The sequence below is a fragment of the Dermacentor silvarum genome, chromosome 5 (genome assembly GCF_013339745.2).
Source record: "Dermacentor silvarum isolate Dsil-2018 chromosome 5, BIME_Dsil_1.4, whole genome shotgun sequence".
NCBI lineage: Eukaryota > Metazoa > Arthropoda > Arachnida > Ixodida > Ixodidae > Dermacentor > Dermacentor silvarum.
Window position 1 is genome coordinate 158,471,265 of NC_051158.1, and position 22,815 is coordinate 158,494,079.

At 48.9% G+C, this 22,815-nt stretch overlaps 7 non-coding genes across 7 annotated transcripts; all 7 read right to left on the reverse strand.

Annotated features, from left to right (window-relative positions):
- Nucleotides 1–96: 96 nt before the first annotated feature.
- On the reverse strand, nt 97–171 carry Trnai-aau (transfer RNA isoleucine (anticodon AAU)). Its single transcript has one exon. It is a non-coding gene; the product is annotated as a tRNA-Ile (tRNA).
- Nucleotides 172–7,655: 7,484 nt separating this feature from the next.
- On the reverse strand, nt 7,656–7,729 carry Trnai-aau (transfer RNA isoleucine (anticodon AAU)). Its single transcript has one exon. It is a non-coding gene; the product is annotated as a tRNA-Ile (tRNA).
- Nucleotides 7,730–7,892: 163 nt separating this feature from the next.
- Trnai-aau (transfer RNA isoleucine (anticodon AAU)) lies at nt 7,893–7,966 on the reverse strand. The gene has a single exon. It is a non-coding gene; the product is annotated as a tRNA-Ile (tRNA).
- A 4,685-nt stretch (nt 7,967–12,651) lies between these two features.
- Trnai-aau (transfer RNA isoleucine (anticodon AAU)) lies at nt 12,652–12,725 on the reverse strand. Its single transcript has one exon. It is a non-coding gene; the product is annotated as a tRNA-Ile (tRNA).
- A 165-nt stretch (nt 12,726–12,890) lies between these two features.
- Nucleotides 12,891–12,964, reverse strand: Trnai-aau (transfer RNA isoleucine (anticodon AAU)). The gene has a single exon. It is a non-coding gene; the product is annotated as a tRNA-Ile (tRNA).
- A 163-nt stretch (nt 12,965–13,127) lies between these two features.
- Nucleotides 13,128–13,201, reverse strand: Trnat-agu (transfer RNA threonine (anticodon AGU)). Its single transcript has one exon. It is a non-coding gene; the product is annotated as a tRNA-Thr (tRNA).
- Nucleotides 13,202–20,137: 6,936 nt separating this feature from the next.
- Trnai-aau (transfer RNA isoleucine (anticodon AAU)) lies at nt 20,138–20,211 on the reverse strand. Its single transcript has one exon. It is a non-coding gene; the product is annotated as a tRNA-Ile (tRNA).
- Between the last annotated feature and the right edge of the window lie 2,604 nt (nt 20,212–22,815).

Consider the following 22,815-nt stretch of genomic DNA (forward strand, 5'->3'; position numbering starts at 1 on the left):
CACGGCGAAATATGAGAGATCGGTCTATGCATTCAAAAAGAAAAAAAAAAGATAATAAGCATGGGAGCCATTGGAGCGCGCACAAAAAGAAACGCGTGGCCTGCGCAGGGATCGAACCTACGACCTTTCGCGTTATTAGCACGACGCTCTAAACAACTGAGCTAGCTAGCCGGGCTTTTTCTTTCTTTATTGCCGTCTTCGACGTACAAACTCAAGAGTTACAAAGGATAAAACGTGCCAGCCACACTTTGGCTAGCACAGCACAAAAATCTTTTCAGTGACACCAGTTCATCCAGTACAGACATCCATTGTGGTGGATCAAGCAGTACTTTGTACGCGTCTCTCACGTAAACAACACTCGCAATGAAGTGTTCTCGCACCGGTTTCACAACGATGTCTGCATGCTCAAATTGCATGCGAGTTTTCCACATCGCGTGGAGGCCCTGGACAATAATGAGGTCATACGGTACTTCCTCTGAGGTATCTATTGGCAAGAAGCGTATTCCATACGGGTCCAGAGGTAACTGTTTCTTCAGCATTCTCTGCAGCACGTCCCAGTGAAAGATCGGGTCCCAGCAATCTAGGAAAACATGTTCTATTGTTTCTGGTTTTTTACATAAAAAGCAGTCGGTTGTCCAGGGGATGAAAATACCCTTGCTATGAAGCCAGGTCTTAACGGGAAGTGTGTTTGTATGTAATTTGAAAAAGAAAGACTTAGTTGATGGCCGTACTGGCATTTTCTTGACTCTTTTTAGAACGTCCTGTCCGATGCCTCCACGGTGTGGCGAACGGTACAAAGGTACAGGCAGCATCGTGTCCACAAGATCTCTGTACAATTTTTTTTTTCAAACGGTGGACAGATACTGCAGCGAAAAACGCACATTCAACATCCTATACGCCAGCACCACTTCATGCAGGTACCCAGTCACGGTTCCCGGCATGTTCTGAGCCGACGAAACAACAATTCCCGGAAGAAGTCTACTCAGCCGTAGTTGAATTAGTGTTCGAAGAAAAAGATCATTTTGATCCCGCAGAAACGAAAAAGCGTGACACAATTTGTCGCCAAAACAAGTGAACCAGACCAAGCCCACCTTTCTTGACCGGGAAAAACAAATTTGTTCGACTCGTCCTATCCAAGGTAGAGGCCCAAATGAAAGTGGCGAAAATGCGGTGAATTTTTTGTACGCTTACCCGCGCAGCACACAACTCATTCATAACATACCATATCTTGGAAACTAAAAAAAGGTTGCAAACAGTGGCTCTAGAAAACATTGACAATTGCTTGCCTCTCCAGCCGTCAGCCTTTTCCTTTGCTCTCGAAACTTGGTCGAGCCAGTACGGTTCAGGCTCACGGTAACACCGGAGAGGCACCCCCAGGTACTGTGTAGGCAACCTTAACCAATTCAATCGAGAAAAGGTCTCCAGCTTGTCTTCCCAACTGTTTAAATTCTTCCCATTTAATGGCGAAGCTTGCTAATTCGACTGAAATCAGGCTTTCTAGTTCCTTCACAACAGCATCAACGAAACCATCGTCATCCAACAACTGCACGTTCACATTCCAGAGGTGCCAGTTAAAGGTTTGTTTGATCTGTCTTTTCCCAAAGGTGGCAGTTACCAAGCAGTGATCGCTATATACAATGGGTTGCACATCATATTCACTACACAAGGGCACCAATTCGGCTGACACATATAATCTATCTAGCCGAGCGTGGCTATCACGCTGGAAGTGGGTAAACTGCGGGTGAGTACCACTCGCGAAGACACTACCGATATCTTCCAAGTCGTAATCGTGCACCACTGAATTTAGCAATTCAGCACTCTTATCGCGTACGTGTGAAAATTTTGCGCGGTCGTCAGCAGTGCATACACAGTTAAAATCGCCCAGCAGTATTACCACCTTGTCACAGTTTACGTACTCTTCAAGACGCTCAAAGAAGGATCGCCGGTCTGTTTTAAGATTCGGTGCGTAGACACAAATGACAAGGAAATCCTTATCGCAAAAACAAAAATCAGCCACTAAAAGGCGCCCACCTTCACACGTAAACACTGCCTGCACACAAAGGCCAAAGTTTCTTCGAATGAATACAGTGCAACCACCTGATCCACCAACAGCGTGAGAAACAAACGCGTCAAAGTGCGCACGAAAATTGGACGCCATTCTGTCGGTTAGTTCTTGGCTCTCTATTTACGTTTCTTGGATTCCCAGAAGATGCAAGTCATTATCTAAGAGTAGGCGACTTAGCTGACATTGCCGCCTTCTTGCACCGAGCCCTCGTACATTTAACGTGGCTACACGTAGTGCTCCTTCGATATTAGCTGCCATGACTACATGGTAGAATGGTGCCCATCACATTTACGCAAGGACGAGTGTTCATAATGACGTGCCGATAACCGCGTCGAATGCCACAAAAGGGAACACAACCCGACCTCTCGAAAGCAACACTCACATGCAACTTGGGCCCTCGTTCCTGTCACATATCCAAAAGATTAGCGCTCAGGGTGACGGCCATTGCACTCACCAACCCCCCAACCCGCCTCAAGCTAAACACAGTACAGAACTACGGAGGCGGTTTACCCGCCTGCCGTGCATCGGCCGTAATGTTCGGCCGCAGCTTCAAGGTTGGTCTCCTCATACCTGGCGTTTTGGGCGGTGGCTCGTCTCCGGCGCTGCTGTCCTGCATCATAGCCAGGCTATTGGTCTGGTCGCGCGGGCGTTTCCCCGCCTGCAAGTTAGCGAGCCCGGTATGGGCGTCCATGTCTTCCTGTTCAGGGGGGATGGAGGCCGCTCCCGGATCAGGTGGGCTCTCTTACTCACGGTTCGTCATGGCTACAGTGCCCTCTACTTGCTCTTGTTGTTCAGTAGCGACGGTGTCACGGAACGGCATATTTTCGAATGGTTTGGACGCTGATTAACTACACGCCGAATTACGAGCGTCAAAAATGTGGGCTCCTGACTTTGCAGCGTATAATTTATTCGACATCGACACGCCGAATTGCGGGCGTCAAAAGCGTCGTGGCCGCTCGGGCTGCCATAGAGACCCAGCATAGAGACAGAACGAGTGGCCGAGGTCTTGGTCGAGATGTTCTCCCGATTTGGCGTCCCCAACGAAGTGCTGAGTGATCGAGGCACGAATTTCACGTCAGACCTAATGAAGGCAGTAGCTCGGCTTCTTGCCGTGCGCCAGCTCCACACCACCCCGTACCATCCCATGGCCAATGGCATGGTGGAAAAGTTCAACGCAACTTTGAAGTTGATGTTGTTGATGATGTGCGCAGAAAAGCCGAGAGATTGAGACCGCTACCTGGCGCCTCTCCTTTTCGCCTACAGGGAAGTCCCCCAGGCCAGTATGGGCTTTTCGCCTTTTGAATTATTATACGGCCGACATATGAGAGGCCCCTTGGTGATCTTGAAGGAACTGTGGACGAATACCGAACTCAGCGATGAAGTAAAGACGACCTATCAGCATGTCTTCGACCTTCGGAACCGACTGGAGGAAACTTGCCGGATGGCACACGAGGAGTTGGAGAAGGCAGGGGCACGATACGCGAAACTTTACAACCGCAAGGCAAAGGAAGGACAGTTTCACCCTGGAGACAGGGTATTGATCTTGCTCCCTACCGACAACAACAAGCTGCTCCTGCAGTGGAAGGGTCGTTTTGAGGTCAGGGAGAAGAGAGGGGAGGCCGACTATATCATCGATACGGCCGTCGGGAGGAAAATATTCCACGCCAACTTGCTAAAAAAGTACGAGGAGGGAGACTGCCGTCCAGCCAACGTGTGCAATGCGACATTCGGTGTTCTGGAGTCGGGCGACGATGGGAGTATTCTTACCCCCGAACTACGGAAATCAGAAGGGGAGAAGGACGTCAAACTCTCAGACAAACTAAATGTTGAACAGACCAGACAGGTCCAAAGTGTTGTTAGAAAACACGCACCTATCTTTTCTGACGTCGCGGGCAAAACCGACTGAGTTTACTGCAATCTGCAACTAACCCCAAACAACCCCGTCCACGTGAAGCAGTACCCCCTCCCCTTTGCGACGCGCGAAAGCGTAGAAAAGCAGGTGCGAGAAATGGAGAGGCTCGGAATTGTCGAGAGATCGGAGTCCCCCTACAATTCGCCGGTAATTTTGGTGAAGAAGCCGGATGGTACGAACCAGCTGTGCATTGATTTTCGGCGCCTGAACAATGTTCTGGTTGCCGACGCCGAACCCATGACTCGGGCCGACGCGGTCTTCGCGACAGTCGGAGACAAGAGGTATTTCTCCAAACTAGACTTTGTGAAGGGCTACTGGCAAATCCCATTATCGGCGGAATCCAGGGCAAAGACGGCCTTCTCGACGACATCTGGACCGTATCAATTCCGCTTTATGCCCTTCGGAATAAAGACAGCCCCTGCTGTGTTTGCGAAATTGATGCGCAATGTTGCGAACGGTGTACCGGGTGTGGAACACTACTATGACGATGTCCTGGTGGCCACCGAAACATGGGAAGATCATCTGAACTCCCTGGAGCTGCTTTTCCAGCGCATCGAGGCGGCTGGATTAACAGTACGCCCCAGTAAGTGCGAGTTTGGCATGGAGGAGACAGACTTCCTGGGCCATCGAGTTGGACGAGGCATATTGCAACCTTTGGGGAAGACGCTGGACAAGATCGAAGCTGCGCCACGCCCGTCAACGAAGCGGCAGGTACGCTCCTTCCTTGGTTTGACCGGATACTACCGGGAATTTATCCCGAGCTACGCCAAAATCAGCGCTCCCCTCACGGAATTAACCCGGAAGGGAAAAAGCAACTCAGTCAAGTGGACACCAGCATGCGAAGAAGCATTTCAAGAACTGAAACACCAAGTCTCCAAGGACCCAATATTGCGACTTCCGGATTTACAGCAGCCCTTCGTGCTCCGGACAGACGCAGCGGACACGAGCCTGGGAGCGGTGCTCATGCAAACCTATGAGGGCAAGCTCCACCCCGTAGCTTATGCCAGCCGAAAGCTACTGCCTCGGGAGGCCGCCTACAGCACAGTGGAACGCGAATGTCTGGCGTTGGTCTGGGGGGTCCAGAAATTCTCCATGTTCCTGTATGGTGTTCACTTTATCGTCCACACCGGCCACCAACCGCTCAGCTACATCAGGTATGCGAAACAACTGAACGGCCGGGTACTACGATGGAGCTTACTGCTTCAGGAATATCAGTTCACGGTCATCCACATTAAAGGAAGCGAGAACGTGGGGGCCGATTATTTGGGCAGAATATAGGGTCATTCGGCAGTGAAGTTGGAGAATTTTTGTGTTGTGTGCCTGGACGTGTAGTGCTCTGTTTATTTGTTTTTTCGTATAGTACACGATGTTATTTGATGTATAATGTTATGTATACATGGAACGGCCTTCTTTTTCTTGTTTTCGAAAATGCCACTCGTGTAAGTGAATATTATGTGATAATATTCTGAAAGTGGGGGGGCTTTGTAACGGAGCGGCATATTTTCGAATGGTTTGGACACTGATTAACTACACGCCGAATTACGAGCGTCAAAAACGTGGGCTCCTGACTGTGCAGCGTATAATTTATTCGACATCGACACGCCGAATTACGGGCGTCAAAAGCGTCGTGGCCGCTCGGGCTGCCATCTCGATTCCAGACGCGACACGCCGATTACGGACCCAGAAGTGTGCTTGTACGTCTGCGTGGTATGCCGGGTTCCACCTTGGCCCTTGACATTGGGAGAGAGGAGAATATGCGGTTCTTCGTCCATGGTGAAAGGGACGCGGCCAAGATTGTTGGGAGCAAATAGCTCTGAATTCGGAGAACTCTACATAGCGGCAGTTTCCCTACATAGGGAACTAGGGAAAGGAGACGCTATTTAAGCGCAGGTTTTGGGCCGTGCTGATTAGTCTAGAAGCTGATCCTGTAATCTGCGGAGAAGTAGTCAAGGAGCTAGCGCCGTCCAGTATCGCCTGGGCCGCCTAGCCGCGTCGGAACTCCAAGTAACTAGTTGACGTACGAGACGTCAAACCAGCGTCTGCAACGAAGTCCTCGGTAGTCCGCCTCCAGTTAGCTCAACCTGCTTGAGGGAAGTCTTCGGATCTAGACTCCCGGGAAACCCAGCCCAGCAATTCGCATCAACCTCGACAAGATCGGACCGCCAGCCTTCTTCGGGAAAGCTCTGTGCACCGACTTCACGGTCTATGGACTTGCTGCTGCTGCCCGGCCAAGCGTATGACACCATTTGTTTTCTTTTGAACTTTGGCTTCTATTGAACTTTGCTTTAGTGTTTAGTGTATTCTTGTGTACTTGATCCTCGCACTGTTTCATTTTTATATCTACTGTTAATTGTTCGTATTTATTGTCTTCATCATTGTGATATATTATGTTCAGGTGTGTTAGTGTGTCTTGTGTTTTTTATTTTATTGATTTGTGTATATTTATCAGCCGATAAATATCTTGTTTTTTTGTTTACTCCCGACTCTGACTCTTTTCACTATGCTCGCTTGCGTACGGAACGACCAATCAACTTGTCTACCCCGTCGATCGACTTCCCACCGACGACGAATCGGAGACAGCTGTGGCAGACGGCTTCATTGACATGTTGTCCCTGTTGCTGAAGTCGTACCTCCGTCTTTGCCGCCTCGCCAGCTGCTTCCTTAGCCGTGGACGATGTTTCTTCCATGTCCGCCTCGTCCATGAGTAGGGCGGAGCTGTCGTCGTTGCTCACGGGTCCGGTCACGCTAGCGTACGTCCGCTCGCACTGACTCTCTTCGTGACCGAAGCGTCGGCACGCAGCACACCACGGAATGTGGCAGTCGCGACGAATATGGCCTGTTCCGCGGCAGCGCAGGCAGAGAGGGGCCCTGCCCGGCACAACCACGAGAGCCAGCTCGCCGGAGGCGCTCACCTGATGTGGCAGGTCGACCAGCGTTACGCCCGGCTTCAACTTCAGCGTAACCAGTCTTGTAGTGGAGTTCTTACCAGCCACGACGTGCACCCGCCACCGCTCGCGGGCGACGTCCGTGACCTTTCCAAACGGCGCGAAGGCAAGACGCACGTCCTCGTCAGGAACGGTGTGCAGCAGCCAATGCACTTTCAAGCGCACATCCTGGTTGGCGGGGACAATGACGAGGCATCGGGTCTTTTTGACCTGCAGCTCAACAACGCTGACTATCTTCTTCACGGCTTCGTCGTCCTTGAAGGTCACGGCCCAAACGTGGCTCATACGGTAGGTCCCGAGAGCCACCACTTCCGGCAGGAGCGATAACGGGGCGAGCGCATCGCGGAAATCTTCCACCCGGTATGGGCGGGCCCTGATGTCACAATGTAAAAAAACTGTGTTCACAACAAAACGCCCTGTTGGCTAACTCGGTAAAACAACTTGATACTCTGTGTCCGAGGTGGAAATCCTGTTACCGTGGCCGCTCTGGGCCGCTGAAGCTGCTCCTACGGAGCCCGTCATCTTACGTCCGTCACGCTCGGTGGCCGGAAGCAGAATAGTCGCTAGATGGCCGGACGAGAACAACGGCTGCCTCAACTAAACGACAACGATGAGTCACTTTCTGTGCGCGTGGACGGTCACGGTGAAATCTGAGAGATCCGTCTACGCATTCAAAAAAAAAGAGAGAACAATAAGCCTGGGAGCCACTGGAGTCCGCACAAAAAGAAACGCGTGGCCTGCGCAGGGATCGAACCTACGACCTTCGCGTTATTAGCACGACGCTCTAACCGACTGAGCTAGCAGGCCAGAGGAGGGAAACGGCTGCCTCAAATAAACAACAACGATGAGTCACTTAATGTGCGCGTGGACGGTTACGGCGAAATCTGAGAGATCCGTCTACGCATTCAAAAAGAAAAAAAAGAGAACAATAAGCATGGGAGCCACTGGAGTCCGCACAAAAAGGAACGCGTGGCCTGCGCAGGGATCGAACCTACGACCTACGCGTTATTAGCACGACGCTCTAACCGACTGAGCTAGCAGGCTTTTATTTATTTATTTATTTATTGCCGGTCTTTGACAATGTACGTACAATGCACACAGTATAGAAACAGACATCACAAAAAGAACACTTAAAGACCATACTGAAAAACATGAAAGCCATCCGCCCAACATGGACTGGCGTTGTCAAACAAATTCTTTTAAAACTGTCAGAGGTTCTATCCTCGACAGCCAATCGGGTACACAATCTTGTATTTTCTTAATTTCAATGAAACGAGACATACTTTCTCGAAAATAAATACGAGCAGGCCTAGCATCTGGGTCGCAATGGTACCCAGCCATTCGTGCCCGCCATAAACAGTGGAGGCCACTGAGCATAATTAGGTCGTATGGAACCCCGTCCTTATTCTCAATCAGTAAGTACCTGATCCCATGCCGATTCAACGGAAACTCCTTCGTGATTGTCCGTTTTAGGACGTCCCAGAAGTACACCCCTTCCCAGCAATGCAGGAACACGTGATCTACAGTTTCAGGTTGCTTGCAAATCAAGCAGTGTGCGCCCCATGGTACAAGGAAGCCACGTTCTTCCGTGAATGTCTTCACTGACAGTGTTCCTGTGTGTAGCCTAAAAAAGAATGTTTTTGCCCCAGTAGGCACCTCCATTCTTTTCACCCGTTTAAGGACATCCTGTCCTGGTCCTCCATTGTGTATAGCTCTGTACGATGGCACTGGAAATATAATATCGCATACATCTTTATATAATGTCTTTCTTTTCACGGCAGATAAATAATCGAAAGAAAAATGCACAGAAAGAAAGCGCACACTGTTGACTACTTCTTTAAGATAGCCGCGGATCGTTCCTAGCATACTATTGGTACTAACAATGAGTGCCGGCAGCGCAGCTCTTAATCTGAGCTGTAATACTGTACGCAGAAAAGGATCACGCACATCTCGAAAAAACAAAAATCTATTGCCAAGCTGTCGTACAAAAAGATGCGCCAAGCCCAGGCCACCTTCCTTCACCCGCCTGAACAGATCTGTTCGGCTGCATCTTTCCCAGTTAGAGTCCCAGATAAAAACGCGAACACTCTGTGCAACCTTTGCACGTTTACCCTTGAACAAAACAACGTCTGCATGACGTACCACAACTTCGTAATGAAAAACAAATTACATACAGTTGCCCTTGCGAAAATGGACAGGTTGATGCCTTTCCACCTGTCTGCTTTTTCTCTTGTTTCTTTTATTTGGTTCGTCCAGTATTCCTCGCTCTGTTTGTAGCTATCCAAGGGAACACCGAGATACTTGGTAGGGGTTTTCACCTAGCTCACATTCGCAAAGTTGTCCGGGGCCGAGGACCATTCTCCGTGCCACAAACCGAGGGACTTACCCCAGTTCACTTTACTGCCCGTTACATCACAAAACTGTTTCACCACGCGTATTGTTTCCGTTACGCTTTCTCTGTTTGTACAACACACGGCAATATCATCGGCATATGCTAGGAGCTTGACTTCTGTGGCTGCCAAGCTATAACCGCGTATTAGATCGTTCTCAGTTATCGCCAAACACATCGTTTCTATGTAAATTGCAAACAAAAGAGGACTGAGGGGGCAGCCTTGACGCACAGAACGCATGACGTTAATGGGGGCCCCCAATGATTTATTCACAATTTAGCGAGTTGTGCAGTTCTGATACGCCAATGCCACTCCCTCAGTGATGATGGCACCTACATCCGTGATCCAGAATGGCAAACAAAATATCATGAGACACACAGTCAAACGCTTTCTCTAGGTCAAGCTGCAGCACTGCGACGCCATCCTAAGTGATGTCACAGCACTCGAGCACGCACCGCATCGTGTGAATATTCGAAAAAATTGACCACCCTTGGATCCCGCACGTTTGGTGGTCTGCGACTATTTCTTTGATGACGCCTTGAAGTCTGGCTGCCAAAACCTTCATGAAAATCTTATAGTCGACATTGGTTAAAGATATCGGCCTATAAGATGTCACGATCAAAAGTTTCTCCGCTTTGTCACTCTTAGGTATCAAGATGGTATGCGCTTTAGCAAAAGAAGGCGGCAAAGCTTTGTTCACATGCGCTGCGTTGAACAGGTCTGTTACCAGGGGCGACAATTCTTTCTTGAAGGCTTTATAAAAACACGCGCTCAGACCGTCAGGTCCGGGTGATTTGCCGTTGTTCAAATCATTTATTGCTTTTCCGACGTCGTGTTCTCTTATAGTACCTTCTAATCGGTCCTTCGTGTCGTCACTCAATCGCGGCATGCGACTGAGAAAGACCCTTTTGAACTCATCTACATTGGTTTCTTGATATGCAAATAGTGACTGGTAATACTCTAAAAAAGCTCGGCCTATGCTCTTATTATCGTCGACGAGTGTGCCATTCCACGAGATCTTATCGACATGATTACGTCGACCATGAGCTTTTTCAAGTCCAACCGCCCTTTTGGGTGGAGTCTTCCCCGCTACTAATGCATTTGCTCTTGCGCGCACAATCGCGCCTTGATAGCGTTCTTTGTCCAACTGTTCGATTTTTTCTTTGATGGTTCGCATATCTTGCTTATACGCCCCTGGCTCTTCGCACTCCAGCGCTATCAGCTGATTAAGTATCTTTCGTAACTCTCGTTCTTTCATTTCCCTCTCAAACTTTAAGCAGCTCGACCTTTCTATTGCTTTGATTTTTACCTTTTGTTTGAACCATTCCCATTTCTCTGCTATAGTTTCAGTACTTTCATCGCATACTTCCATAACGGCCTCATGTATTGCCTCTACAAATGCCTCGTCTTTTAGTAGTAAGGCATTCATTTTCCATAGGTCCCAGTTAAAAGATGATTCCTTCTTCTTCATACCTATGTGACACTTCACCAAGCAGTGATCTGAGAACGACACAGGTGCGACAGAATAACTGTGGCACATTGGAATCATGTCTTGTGACATGTACAAGCGGTCTAACCGCGCATGACTACTGCCTTGAAATCGTGTGTACAAAAAGAAACGCGTCGCTCACCACCGCATAATATCTGGTCGTGAAACGCCTCACCATGCTCCCGGTCTCCTCCTCCCCGTCTACCTTGGTCTCCTGGACAGCTAGAACGTCTATGTCTTGGTCAGTGGCCAACCGTAGGACTTGAATCTGCCTACGCCTAGCCGCCAGCCCTCTAACGTTTAGAGTGGCAATACTGAGTGACGGATTAGGAGCCATGATGAACTAGAGAATGAGGTAGGCCCGGAGCATGGTGCTTACCCCTCACGACCAGCCGTCGGCTAGCCGTCTCCGGGACCGCCCGATTTCTCGTCGTTGTTTGTCTGCTGGGCTTTGTCCCCATGCTTTCTGTCGGACGGAACATTCGGCTTTGGTTTGAAGCTCGACCGCCTCCCAAGAGGTGATTTCGCCGGCGGCCCATCACTGGAGCTGGTTGCCGCGTTGTCCTTGTCCTCGGCCTCATCACGGGGACGCTTGAAGGTGGCTCCGAGACTAGCAGCCCGGTCACCGTCGTTAGCGGCCTCGCCCTGTTGCATCGCTGCATCGTCGTCGTCCCCTTCGTCTTCACTTGCGCCTTCCTTTGCATGGACAGCTTCCACGTCGACCCGTGCCGGCGCAGTCACTTGCTCCGTAGTTTCATTTCCCTTGGCGTCAACGCCCTCCGGTAGCGACCCGGCACCTGTCGCTGGGTGCACAAGGTCTCCGGCTCCCTTAGCAGCGTCTTCGGTCTCGACCACATCCATGACGAGTTCTGCTGCCTCTTGACTCGCTGCTGGGCCTGTCGCGGTAGCGTAGGTCTTGACGCATTCGGTGTCAATGTGCCCGTAACGTCGGCACCGGGAGCAGCGTGGCACCTTACACTCCCGCCGCACGTGCCCAGTGCCTTGGCAGCGGAGGCACTGCATCGGCCGACCGGGTACCACCACCAAGGCCAACTCTCCGGCAACACGTATCTGGTGAGGAATATCTTCCACTTTCAGGCAGCTCTTCAGCTTGAGAAGAACAGTCCTCGTGGTGGAACATTTGTCTGCGACCCCTTGGACACGCCACTTCTCTCGACTCACCTCTTCTACCTTGCCGAAGGCCGCCAATGCAGTCCGGACGTCTTCTTCGGCCACACCGTGCAGCAGCCAGTGAAGTCTGAGCTTCACCTGCTGATCCTGGGGGTCGACCATCACACATCGCCGCCCTTTCACCTGAAGTTCGTTCAAGGCCAGCGGGCGCTTCGTTGCAGCTGCGTCACTGAGGGTCACCGCCCACACATGATTAACTTGGTAGGCCCCGAGGCACACAATTTGCGGCAGCAGGCTCGTAGGCGTTAGGGCATCCCTAAAATCTTCGACCTTGTAAGGCCTCGCTCGTACATCACCATGCAGAAACACGGTGTTATTCACTATTCGTCCTTTTGACAGTTGAGGCAAAATAAACTGGTATTCCATTTCTTAGTCGTTGCTCTACCTTTTTCCGCGGCCAAATGTAACCGCAGTCGCTGCCCTTGAAGAGGCCATGATCCCACGAACCGTCACGCTCGGTGGCCCGAAGCAGAATGACTGACAGAGCTAGCAGGCCGGGCGAGGAGAACGGCTGCCTCAACTAAACGAGAACGATGAGTCACTTTATGTGTGCGTGGACGGTCACGGCGAAATCTGAGAGATCCGTCTACGCATTAAAAAAGAAAAAAAAGAGAACAATAAGCATGGGAGCCACTGGAGTTCGCACAAAAAGAAATGCGTGGCCTGCGCAGGGACCGAACCTACGACCTTCGCGTTATTAGCACGACGCTCTATCCGACTGAGCTAGCAGGCCGGGCGAGGACAACGGCTGCCTCAACTAAACGACAACGATGAGTCACTTTATGTGTGCGTGGACGGTCACGGCGAAATCTGAGAGATCCGTCTACGCATTCAAAAAGAAAAAAAAAAGAGAACAATAAGCATGGGAGCCACTGGAGTTCGCACAAAAAGAAATGCGTGGCCTGCGCAGGGATCGAACCTACGACCTTCGCGTCATTAGCACGACGCTCTAACCGACTGAGCTAGCAGGCCGGGCGAGGACAACGGCTGCCTCAACTAAACGACAACGATGAGTCACTTTATGTGCGCGTGGACGGTCACGGCGAAATCTGAGAGATCCGTCTACGCATTCAAAAAGAAAAAAAAGAGAACAATAAGCATGGGAGCCACTGGAGTTCGCGCAAAAAGAAATGCGTGGCTTGCGCAGCGATCGAACCTACGACCTTCGCGTTACTAGCACGCCGCTCTAACCGACTGAGCTAGCAGGCCGGGCGAGGACAACGGCGGCTTTTTTTTTCTTTATTGCCGATTGTGACAGTCAACACAACAAAAGTACAAATGATAAAAACATCAGCCTACTTCGGCTGACGTAGGAAGGAAAAATCTTTTCATAACAGCCAAGTCATCGAGGACAGAAATCCATTCGGGCGGTTCAGCTTGCGCCCGATACACTTCCCTAAGGGCCACAACACTTTCAATAAAGTTTTCGCGCGTCGAACTGACGTTAACATCAGCATGTCGCTCTTGCATTCGCGTCTTCCACAGACTGTGGAGGCCCAAAAGCATGATTAGGTCAAATGGTACTTCCGCTTCATTTGCGATGGGCAGGAACCTGATGCCATATGGATCCAGGGGAAAATCTTTTTTGACTGTTCGTTGGAGGACATCCCAATGAAAAATTGGGTCCCAGCTGTCAAGAAACACATGCTCTACTGTCTCAGGCTTTTTGCATAGGAGGCAGTTAGTCGTCCATGGGACGAAAATCCCCTTTGCATGCAGCCACGTCTTAACAGGAAGTGTGTTAGAGTGTAACTTAAAGAAAAAGGATTTCACGGATGGTTTAACCGGCATTCTCTTAACTTGCTTCAGGACATCTTGCCCTGGGCCTCCATGGTTAGGTAAACGATAAATAGGAATCGGCAACATTGTGTCCACAAGATTCTTATACAGATTTTGTTTCGAAACATTGCACAAGTACTCAATAGAAAGACACACATGCAATAGCCGCAAAGAAAGTACAACCTCTCGCATGTACCCACTGATAGCCCCATGCATACTCTCACACGAGGAAACAACGATTTCTGGGAGATGTCTCTGTAACCTCACTTGGATAGCAGTCCTCAGAAAAGTATCCCTTTGATCACGGAGGAATATAAAACGCGACACAACTTGACGCAGAAATAAGTGCACAAGTCCAAGTCCTCCCGCCTTAACAGAAAGAAACAAGTTGGTACGACTGGTTCTCTCCCAGTTAGACGCCCAAATAAAAACTGCAAAAACGCGGTGCATCTTTTGAATACTGGTCCGTGTTGCACACAAAACATTCATAATGTACCATATTTTGCATACAAGGAAAAGATTGCAGACGGAGGCGCGCGAAAACATTGATAACTGCCTCCCCTGCCATGCATCTGCTTTCTCCCTCGCCCTTGCTCATTCCAACATTCACTTCGTTCTCGATAACACTGAAGGGGGACACCGAGATACTGCGTTGGCAGACAAGACAATCGCAGTCGCGCGAAATGATCGGGCATCGTTTCCCAGTCACCATGCCAAAAACCAGAGCTCTTATCCCAGTTTATCAGGCACCCCGTTTGCTTGCAAAATTCCTCAACCACGCTGATCACTTCAGTAATACTGTCTCTGTTTGAACAGAATACTGCAATGTCGTCCGCATAAGCGAGGATTTTGACATGTGCTGACTGTAAACGAAAGCCTGAGATGCGTTCACTCTTGATTGCAGCCAAACCGAGTGGTTCTAGGTATGCCGCAAACAGAAGGGGCGACAATGGGCATCCCTGCCTTACTGACGAACGCACTACCAGCTTGTCTGAGAGGTCACCATTTACAATGATGCGCGTAGTGCAGTTTGCATACGCCATTCTGACGTCTTCTATGATCACCCGTCCTACGTTAGCGTGCTCTAGTATGCAAAAAATATCATGTGAAACGCGATCAAAGGCTTTTGCCAGATCTAGTTGCATAATTTCAATTCGATCCCCCAGCGCATCACAGCATTCTAAAACTGTACGTGCGACGTGTACATTCGTGGCTATGCTACGTCCCTTGATTCCGCAAGTCTGATGCGGTCCAACCAATTTCGTTATCACGCCCTGTAATCTCTTCGCTAGGACCTTCATGTATATTTTGGAATCAACGTTGGTGAGGCTGATCGGGCGATAGGACCCCACCAACAAACGCTTCTCTGAGTCATCTGATTTTGGGATCAACACTATGTGCGACGTGGTGAATGACAGTGGTACTTGCTTTCGTTCATACGCCTCAGTCAACACTCGTAATAGTAACTGAGCGACTATGGGCTTAAATGTTCTGTAAAACTCGGCACCAAGCCCATCAGGTCCTGGAGCTTTGCCATTCTTTAGGTCTTCTATTGCAGCTTCAATTTGGTTTTCCGTTATGGGCATCTCAAGACGCTTCTTTACATTGTCCTCAAGTCTTGGCAGGAGAGACAAAAAATCAGAACAGAAAGCATCACCCATCTCTCTCGCATGGCCAAGAAGGTCGCTGAAGTACTCTTTAAATACCTGCTGGATTACATTAGCATCGCTTGAAATTTCATTACCGTTTCTTATCTGCCTGATTTGTTTTTGGCAAGCGTATCGTTTTTCATCTGTTAAAGCTCGCTTCGTTGGTGTTTCACCGGCCCACAGTTTCTGTGCTCTTGCGCGTATAACTGCTGATTTGTACCTATCACTGTCTAATCTTTCAAGCTGGTTTTTTACATCCCTTATATTTTTCGCATATTTCCCAGGCTCGGTACTCTCCATGCTTATTAAGAACTGCAGTTGCTCGCGCGCTGCCTTTTCCTCTTGCTTTTCTTTGTGTCGGTTGAAGCTGCTCTTTTCTATGGCTTTACTTTTTAGCCACTCCTTGAAGTCTTCCCACTGAACCGCAAAGATACTGGACCGCTCCTCGAGCAGCTTCTGCATTTCATCTTCAATGTCCTTTACAAATCCCTCGTCCTCCAAGAGTTTAGCGTTTAATTTCCAGAGATTCCAGCTGAAGCGCGTACTCCTTTCTTTCGCACCAAAATTTGCGATCACCAGGCAATGATCGCTAAAAGCCACAGGTTCAACTTTGTAATCTGTGCAAAGGGGTACAAGTTCAATGGATGCGTAAATCCTATCCAGTCTGGCATAGCTATCTCGTTGAAAGTGCGTATATTGCGGTCTGTTCCTGTAGGTGAATATGCTGCCAATATCCTCTAAGCCATTTTCATGAACCAGACCGTTTAACACTTGTGCGCTCCTATCACGCACAGGAGTACACATCACTCTATCGGCAGCGGCACACACACAGTTGAAATCGCCCACAAGCAAAACCAGTTTGTCACAAACAATGTAGCACTCTAGACGATTAAAAAAACACGGCGTTCAGAGTCTACATTTTGTGAATACACGCATATAATGCGCCAACATAACTTCGAAAACATAAAGTCTAGTACGAGAAGGCGACCACTTGGACAAGAAAAAATTGACTCCACGATGATGCCTAAACTATAGTGACATAGTTTGCTGAGTTTGCGGAGTGACATATTGCGGAGAAACAGGACGCACCCACCCGATGTGCCAACAGAATGGCAAACGCAGACATTGAAGTGTGCACGAAAGGTGGACACCATACGCTCAGTAAATTCTTCGCTGTCAATCTTCGTCCCTTGAACGGCTACGATGTCCAGCGCGTTGTCAGCGAGAAGACAATTAAGTTGACATTGACACCTTCGTGCACGAAGGCCCCTGACATTCAGAGTCGCTACGCGTAATGCTACGTCCAATTTCATCGCCATGCGTTAGGAAAAGAGACCTGTGGAAATACATTAAACACCATACTTGGTCCCGCCGGGAGCACTGTACGGCATCGCCCTTCCTCAGGTCCGTGTGCAGGCGTCGGGAAAACCGGCAGGCATTCCTTTCCCGGCAGTTCCAAACCCGTGCAAACTGTCTAGTGGATACACTTGCCGCCACAACCGGGGAAGAACCACACACGCACCCACTCACACCCGCACAGGAACACATTGCAAGACTACGGAGGTGGTTTGTCCGCCTGCCGTGTCTCGGCCGCTAAGTTGGGCAGCGGTTTTAAATCAGAGCGCCGAATTCCTGGGGTTTTCGGCGGCGGCTCGTCACTGCCACCACCCGGCTCTTGCTTTTTACCGACGAACTCCTCGCGGGAGCGCTTCCCAGCTGTCAGGGCGGCAGCCTCCTGGCTGAAATCCATGGTCTCGGGGTTCCTAGGCTCCACGTTGTCGGGAGTTTTGTCCGCAGCTGTCGTCTTATCCTCTAGCGTGCCGTCGTATTCCGGCTGAACGTCACGTTGCACTTGTACGGCCGCCGCTACGGCATTGGACGTCGTCGCACTCTGCTTCGTCAGTGGCGTCAACGTAGGCCTATCCCGCGTCGCTCGTTGCCCAGTTTCACGGGCTGCATCCTCTGCGTCCGCCTCGTCCATTAGCAGCTCAGACGAGTCTTCACTTGTACCGGGGCCCGCGATGCTCGCATAAGTGCGGGCACATTGGTCGTCTTCGTGGCCGAACCATCGGCAGGCTCCGCAACGTGGGACCCGACAATCTTTACGGATGTGGCCCGTATTACGACAGCGAAGGCATAACGGAGGCCTACCTGGTACGACGACGAGCGCCAACTCGCCGCTAACGTTGAGCTGGTGCGGCAAGTCGTCGAGCTTCACGCCAGTTTTCAGCTTAAGTGTGACGAGCCTCGTTGTGGAGCCCTTCTCTGACATGCCCCGCACACGCCAACGCTCCCGGGAAACTTCGGTGACTTTCCCGTATGACACAAAGACGGCTCGTACGTCTTCGTCCGGCACGTTGTGTAGCAGCCAGTGAAGCTTGAGTCGCACGTCCTGGTTCGCGGGATCAATCACCAGGCAGCGGTTTCCTTTCACAAGTAGCTCACCGATGCTGACAATCTTCGTTACCTCTTCAGAATCCTTAAGAGTAACGGCCCAGACGTGGCTCATCCGATACGCCCCCAGGGCGATAACATCGGCGAGCAGCTCATGCTGAGCTAACGTGTCCCGGAAATCCTCGACCCGATACGGGCGGGCCCTGATATCGACGTGCAAAAAAAAAAAAAAAAAACCGTATTTCCAACGAAACGCCCTGTAGGCAGTCCTGGCAAAACAACCGGGTATGAACTTTCCTCTTCGGTAGCCCTGTTACCGCGGCCAGGCATGGCCGCTGAAGCCGCTCCTACGGAGCCCGTCATCACACGTCCGTCACGCTCGGTGGCCGGAAGCACAATCCAGCTAGCAGGCCTTTTTTTTAGTTCCGTTTTCAGCTACATGCAATAATACAAGTGGGAAATATTTCAAAAGGTAAAATACATCAGCTAGTCTCAAGCATGATGCAATTTTAAAAAGGTTTTAGTGACGCGAGTTCATCCAATTGCGTCACCCATTGAGAAGCGTTGACCACAAATTTCAGTACATCTCTTGTAGAGATAACACTTTCCATGAAATACTGTCCCGCTGGTCGTGCATCAATGTCAGCATATCTATCTGCCATCCGTGTTTTCCAAAGTGCATGCATGCAAAGCAACATAACCATATCACTAGGAACGCCCCCTGTTTCGTCATAAGACAAGAACCGAATACCAAATAGTGATAGTAGTAAATCTTTTTAATTGTGCGCTGAAGAATGTCCCACAAAAATCGTGCATCGTGGCAATCCGGAAATATATGCTCACTAGTTTGCTGTTTCTGGCATATTCTGCAGTTTATTGTCCAGAGAACAAAAATACCCTTGCTTTGAAGCCATGGCTTCACAGGGAGCCTTTCTGTGTGAAATTGAAAAATGTTTTCGCAGAGCTTCGTACAGGCATTAGCTTAACTCTTTTCAACACGTTTCTTTCAACAACCAAATAATAGTTTGCCCTATATAAAGGTGTCGGGAGAAAAACATCACCTAAATTTTTACACAACTTTTTCCTTCCTACAATGCAAAGGTATTCAAGAGAAAAATGCGCGCGAACAATGCAACAATGCGATAAGCAGCCACTACCTCGCGCAGGAAACATGGTAGTGCACCATGTGTTGCAGCGCTGCTTGACACAACATAATCCGCAAGATGGTCATGCAGGCGTACTTGTATTACAGTTCTCAAAAATGTATCACTCTGATTGCGCAAAAAGATAAATCTTGAAACTACTTGTTTCAAGAACAAATGTGACAGCCCTAGTCCGCCATTCCGCACTGCATGAAACAGATTGCATCGGCTTGTGCGCTCCCAACTGGAGCTCCAAATAAAAACTGCAAACACTCGGTGGAGTTTCTGTATTGTCATTCTTGTCATACTCAATACCTGCAATACATCGAATATTTTGACCACTAGAAATGTATTGCACACATTTGCTCTTGTAAATACTGAGAATTTGTGACCGCACCATTTCTGCGTCTGGTCTCTTACTCTATCAGCTTCCTCAAGGCAATAACCAGTCGTTGAATTATGGTGTTGCAATGGCACTATAAGGTATACATTTGGTGAATTCGACCATTGCATGTTGCACTACACCTCTGGTGTGACTGGCCAGTTTCCATACCAAATGCCGAGACTCTTTGTCGAGTTGACAACACTTCCTGTGGCTTCACAAAAGGCTGTAGTCTCTTTCACTACTATTTGAACACTTTTTTATGTCTGAGCAAAACACAGCAATGTCGTCGGCATATGCTAACGCTTTGACTTCCTTATTACAGTATCGGAAGCCTTGAATAGTGGGGTTCTGAAAAATCTTTAAACAGAAATGTTCCACATACAGAGCAAATAACAAAGACGAGACTGGACATCCTTGGCGTAGACTAGAAGTAACTGTTATACTTTCACTAAGTTGCGCATTTATTACTAGTTTAGTGGTACAGCCTACATAAGCCATTGGGACACCGTCTATAATGACAGAACCTACATTGGTGTGTGCCAGTATTAATAACAAAATTTCGTGTGTAGCCTTATGAAATGCCTTTTCAAGGTCTAACTGTAGTATGGCAACCCGACCTTCGAGCTAGCACGCCGGGCGAGGACAACGGTTGCCTCAATTAAACGACAACGGTGAGTCACTTTATCTGCGCGTGGACGGTCACGGCGAAATCTGACAGATCGGTCTATGCATTCAAAAAGAAAAAAAGAGAACAATAAGCATGGGAGCCACTGGAGTGCGCACAAAACGAAACGCATGGCCTGCGCAGGGATCGAACCTACGACCTTCGCGTTATTAGCACGACGCTATAACCGACTGAGCTAGCAGGCCTTTTTTTTTTTGCTTTATTGCCAGTTACAAAAAATACAGGACTGAAATACATAAAAGTAGTCAAATGCTAAAAGGATTCTCCTGTCTTGGAGAAAGTAACTCTAAATAAATTTCATATTCAAAAGCAATTCTACACAAGGCAACCAGAGTGGCACAGGTATTCGTGCATTTTGTGCTTCTACGTATCTGTGAATACTTTCTTTGAAGTATTGGCGAGCTGCTCTGGCGTCAACGTCTGCATTCCGGACGGCCATGCGACATCTCCAGACACCGTGCAATACAATGAGCATAATTAAATCATAAGGTACTCCATCTTCGTTATCGATAGCCAAGAAACGGATTCCTTGAGGGTGCAGCGGAAAATCTTACTTAAGGGTCCTCTGTAGAGTGTCCCACAGGAATACCGCGTCACAACACTCTAAAAACACATGATAAATAGCTTCGTCTCGCTTACATATTTGGCAGTGTACTCCCTAGGGCACAAAAAGTCCCCTTTCTGCCATCCATGTCTTGACGGTCAGTGTCCCAGTGTGTAAGCGAAAGAAAGAAGTTTTAACGCCTGGAGGTACCATCATTTTCTTGACACGCTTAAGCACATCCTTTCCTCTTGAGGTACTGTACAAAGATCTATATAGCGGCACAGGTAACACCACATTACACAGGTCTCTGTATAACTTTTTCCGACCCACATCACTTAAGTAGTTTGTAGAAAACCGCGCACACAAAAACCGGGTGGACATAAAAACCTCTTTTAAATAACCCCGAATGCAACCGTGGATGTGATCCGTTGAGACAACAAGATCTGGTAGGGCATTACCCAACCGAACCTGGCACAATGTTCGAAGGAAGGGATCTTTTACGTCTCTGAAGAACATAAACCGAATAACTATTTGACGTAGATACAAATGGCCTAACGCCAACCCGCCATCACGGACTCGCCTAAACAAATTGGTTCTGCTTGTTCGCTCCCATGAGGAGACGCAAACGAACACTGCAACTATTCTGTGAAGTTTCTGGACATTCATTCTTGAACAGTGTATCACTTGCATTACATACCACAGCTTACTTATAAAAACTAAGTTGCATACTGTCGCTCTTGCAAAGACTGACAGATTCCAGCCATTCCAGTTATTGGTTTTCTCGCGTAAGTGGCCAATTTCGTTGCGTCACTAAGGTTCGCTGTCCTGATAATTTTCTAAAGGCACTCCCAAATATTTAACCGGAGTGGTAACGAATGTTAAATTCGCGAAAGTGTCTGGCTTAGGGCCAATAGCCGGGCCAAAACCCCAGAGACTTTCCCCAGTTCGCGCAGCTTCCACTTGAGAGACAAAACATTTCCACAGTTTTAACAACATGCAGAACACTGTCATAATCCATACAAAGAGCGGCAATGTCGTCGGCATGGGCCAGCAAGCTCACTTCTACCTGTTGCAGTTTAAACCCACGTATATGCTCGCTTGCAATAACATGTAGACAAAGATTCGATGTACAAACAAAATAAGCAATGCTGATATTGGGCACCCTTGGCGCAGAGATCGTAGCACTGGTACGCGCTCACCAATCACTTTATTCACTATTAACTGCGTCGTAACGAGCTATACGCCATCGCGACGCCTTCTCAAATAACGTGGCCTACATTGACATGGTCTAGTACTCACAAGAGAGTGTCATGGGGAACCCTATCAAACGCCTTCTTTAAGTCTATCTGCAGCATGGCTACTCCAGCACCCGTAACATCACAACACTCCAGAATAGAACGTGCCACATGTGCGTTAGTAGTGGTGGAGCACCCTTTAATGCCGCATGTCTGATGCTTCCCTACAATTTCCGAGATAACAGTTTGTAATCTCTTAGCCAACACTTTCATGAAGATTCTATAATCACTGTTTGTCAAGCTTATGGGTCGATAGGCAGTTACATTTCGTAATTTTATTGTATCATCAGATTTAGGTATAAGACTCGTATATACGACGCAGTAACAAAAGATGGAGGTAGCGACTTAAGCTTGTAAGCTTCGTTATAAATACGCGTTAGGATTGGAGAGACTGTTCCCTTAAGTGTTTTATAAAACGCTGCACCAAGGCCGCCTGGGCCCGGCGATTTCCCTAAGTTCATGTTTGCTATCGCAAAATCCACCTCTTCATTTGTGATGGGCAGCTCCAAAGCTTCTCTTGTCACATCGTCCAACCGTGTCATCAAGGAAACAAACTCACGCTTGAAACGGTCGATATCAACTACGCTGCGAGCCAACAACGCACGATAGTACTCTGAAAACGTTCTAACAATTTCGTCAGTATACTTAGTGATCACACCTGCACGTTCAATTCCTACTATTTTCTGCCTTCGCGCATGCCACTTTTCCGCCCCCAACGCTCTTTTCGTCGGTGATTCTCCGCTTATCAGCCTTTCAGCTCTTGCGCGTATTAAGGCGCCACGGTATCGTTCGGTATCGATAAGCTAGAGCTTGCGCTTCACCACTCATATATCGTCCATAAATTCACCCGGTCTGAGTGATTCTTGATTAAGTAGCAGTTGAAGGTTCGTGCGTAGTGTTTTTTCTTGAAATCTTGCTTCTCTAGCTACTGCACTTGAACGTTCTGTTGT